General features: G+C 40.4%; 1 long non-coding RNA gene across 6 annotated transcripts in view; it reads right to left on the reverse strand.

Annotated features, from left to right (window-relative positions):
- The window catches only part of LOC138026469 (uncharacterized), a 17749-nt gene extending 15448 nt beyond the window's left edge, over nt 1-2301 (reverse strand). For 4 of the 6 annotated variants that reach the window (XR_011127275.1, XR_011127270.1, XR_011127274.1 and 1 more), the window contains exon 1: nt 1-255. This exon is cut by the window's left edge and continues 127 nt beyond it. This is a non-coding gene — a long non-coding RNA (uncharacterized lncRNA). Of the gene's footprint in view, nt 256-608; nt 753-2286 lie in introns of those variants that run through there. The other 2 variants (XR_011127273.1, XR_011127272.1) reach the window with 2 other exon arrangements.
- Between the last annotated feature and the right edge of the window lie 771 nt (nt 2302-3072).

Here is a 3072-nt window from a genome sequence, read left to right on the forward strand (position 1 = left end):
ATGATGTAGCTTCACTGGTTTAGCAGGGTTAAGCAGCACTTCCTCCAACCACAGTCAACTCGTCCCTGCACTCACTGTACGCACATCGGAACACCTGATACTGTTTCTAAATAAAAATAATTGATATAATAATAATTAAAATAAGTATAATATTTATGCTAATTAATGCACAAGTTTGTTTGTCACGCCGTTTGCGTCTTAATTTGGATGCATAGTTCTGTTTCGATAAAGACAGCAATATCAATAAGCCTGCGAGCAGGCTCTCCGAGGGACTGGGGCTGGGGTTGAATGATAATTCAATCTCCCACGCAGCCCCAGTCCCAGGAGAGCCGTGCAAGCATAGTCACGCCTCCCCTCCCCCTCAATCTGCAACCTCGTTCCCAGGGCTTCTCCCTCATGTGGGGGCGGGGCAATAAAAAAACGCCCCTCCCCCACATGAGGGAGAAGCCCTGGGAACGAGGTTGCAGATTGAGGGGGAGGGGAATCGTGACTATATATGCTTGCACGGCATTATTGATTGCCGTCTTTATCGAAACAAGAACTATGCATCCAAATTGAGACTCAAACAGCGTGACAAACAAACAAGCGCATTGTTTGAAAATACTTACTTGGCGTTTGTATGCTTCGACACACATCCTCAGAAGTGACTCATGTTAACTAAGTGTTGCTAAATTCTCTCTCCGACAGCACTTCCTCCAACCAGTCAACTCGTCCCTGCACTGTACACACATCGATATCGGAACGCCTTTTAACTGCAATAAATGATATATTTCATATTTAAGTTTTTATTTTAATTATTTATGTACATTTTGTATTTTTACTGGGTTGCCGTAGGGCAATCCCAGTCGGAAAGTGGGTGGCATTTGTTCGGTATTCTTTTTTTTTTCCGTGTCGGTAAAAGTCTTGCCTGTCACTCCCCTGCTAAGTGGTATCTTTATGCATAGAGCCTTCTGCTCGTATTTTCTTAGGATCGAGAGGGTAGTTGAAATGCGTAGATTTCTCTGGTGGACACAGTAGAATGATAAACTTATCCGGCAATGGTGTCGAAAGTCATGTAACGCGAATGGCGTTTTAGTGGATCTTTGAACAAAATATACCCTTATGAAGTTCAATAATGGCAAGTCAATTGGATACTGAACAAGACAGCCAGTGGAATCGTACAAGCGACGAGTAATGGACTTCGACAACAATCTGTCGCCCGTCGAGCCGAAATCAAAGTGAGCTGCATTTCTAATTTTACCAAGTGTGCTGTTATGTAGAACACTGAAACCAAATGGAAAATTCTCTGGTAACTTATGGGTTCAACAAAGACAGAACAAATCGAACACCTTAAGTGGATCTGTGATCAACTCTGCACAGTCTTCAGTAAAAACATAATTGGAAATGTGACAGTCAAGAATTATTTGAAACAAAGCTTGTCGTCTATTTTGTGCTTCATTATTCAAGGAAAAGGTTTTTCATGGAAACGGTTTGATCCTGAAATTTTAATTTGGTGTAATATTGCACATATTTGACACAACTGAGTTTTTTCTCTTCACACACGCAATGAAATAGGAAGGGGTTTTTGCCTCTAATAGCAAATATGTTGTTTGTTTCAAAAAATCTTGATGAAAAAAATGGGGGCGGGGCGGTAAAAAAAGCCCCGCCCCCAAATGAGGGAGAAGCCCTGGGAACGAGGTTGCAGATGGAGGGGGAGGGGAATTGATTGCCGTCTTTATCGAAACCAGAACTATGCATCAAACGGCGTGACAAAAACATGCAAGGGCATTGTTTGAAATTACTTACTTGGCGTTCGTATCCTTTGACATACATCCTCAGAAGTGACTGTTAACTAATTGTTAATTCATTAATCAATTATTGTTAATAAGTAGTTACTTAATAGGTTACATGTTAAAAAGTTTAAATTCGTAGTAAACGGTCACTTCTGAGGATGTTTGTCAAAGCATAGGAAATGTCATATAGATAATTTCAAACAATGCGCTTGTTTATACTTTAATGTTTGTCACCGCTCCCTTTTTTTATTATTCTTTGTCTTGCGCGAAATTAATAGAACTACTCCTCTCAAAATGGATAGGTTTCCTTAGTTGTTGTTGTCGGATGTGGATAGTTCTCGCTGTTCATTTCACTCCGAGAGGTGTTTCGCCTTTAACTGTAACTACTCGGCTTAGTTTGCGGCTAAGAAAGCTTTCATATCTCGGGAGATCTTCGACAAGGAAATAGTCTCCTTTTCTACGATTAACGCGTGGATTTTACGCACTTCTCTTTTATCTCCTCAACAGTATTTACGTTCTGTAGGAAATGTCCTCGGCAGTTGGTCCCCCTTCCCCATCTGCGTCCACGACCTCTTGTACTTGTTGTTTGCTTCTTTGGCCGCTCTGCGCCTTTTACTCGATGTTGCATTGAGACTAACTTCTCTGACAGCTACGAGCTGGGGTATCGTTATTTCGCTATTCGTGTTTTCCTCGTACTTCATCTTTTTGTCTTGTTGGTCTTAATTCTTCCTTCCGTATTAAGCGTGATCCCATGACCAGTCGTTTGTCCAAATGCGCTTGCAGAGATCGTCTCTTTTTAGTGGGTTAACTTGCAGGAGTTTTGCCCGACCACGAACCCTGCAAGTAGTTAACGACGGTTTCGTGAGAGCTAATTCGCATAAGCAGTGTTTAATTTCTTGTTTTTCTTTATTTTCTTTGTCGTAGTCTTCAATATAAGAACGTATACAGAGGAGGGCCTCAAGAATGTTCCTCAAATCTGACAGTGATTATAAAGCTCGCTAATTTGAGATCTCTTCAACAACGACGCTTTATGGGTGATGTTACTTTTTATACAAGGTTTAAATGGTTATCTGAACTTGGAAATTACTAATTATTAGTGATCATCACATTCTTAAAAGGTTATCACTGTTTGAACTAAGGAAAAAATTTGAAAAGACGTCCAATTTTAAATTTTCATATTTCAATACAAATGGTGGAACTTTGGCGGAATAGTTTACCTTTCAATGTTCGTTCCAGCAGCAACCTTATTTCCTTTAAACGAAAAATCAGGAAATTCCAAGGTTAATGGCGAACTCATGTA

The sequence above is a fragment of the Montipora capricornis genome, chromosome 12 (assembly GCF_036669925.1).
Source record: "Montipora capricornis isolate CH-2021 chromosome 12, ASM3666992v2, whole genome shotgun sequence".
Classification (NCBI taxonomy): Eukaryota; Metazoa; Cnidaria; class Anthozoa; order Scleractinia; family Acroporidae; genus Montipora; species Montipora capricornis.